This window comes from Nematolebias whitei, chromosome 2, assembly GCF_014905685.2.
Source record: "Nematolebias whitei isolate Nwh7 chromosome 2, NemWhi1, whole genome shotgun sequence".
NCBI lineage: Eukaryota > Metazoa > Chordata > Actinopteri > Cyprinodontiformes > Rivulidae > Nematolebias > Nematolebias whitei.
In genome coordinates this window covers 55,345,492-55,345,789 of record NC_056499.1, presented here as the reverse complement: position 1 = coordinate 55,345,789, position 298 = coordinate 55,345,492, and the positions used below count along the sequence as shown (strand labels likewise).

The 298-nt window shown below is 15.4% G+C and overlaps 1 protein-coding gene across 1 annotated transcript in view; it reads right to left on the bottom strand.

The window, feature by feature from the left end:
• The window catches only part of vps13c (vacuolar protein sorting 13 homolog C), a 289,282-nt gene that overhangs the window by 250,343 nt on the left and 38,641 nt on the right, over positions 1-298 (bottom strand). The window lies entirely within an intron of this gene.

Below are 298 nucleotides of genomic sequence, written 5' to 3'. Positions count from 1 at the left end.
ATATATATATATATATATATATATATATATATATATATATATATATAATATACATACATATACATGTACATATATATATACATATACATACATATACATATGCATTCATACATATATATATACATATATATATAAATACATATATATATATACATATACATACACATATACATACACATATACATATAGATACGTATATATATAAATACACATATATACATATACATATACATACACATACACATATATACATATACATATACATACACATACACATATATATACATATACATACACA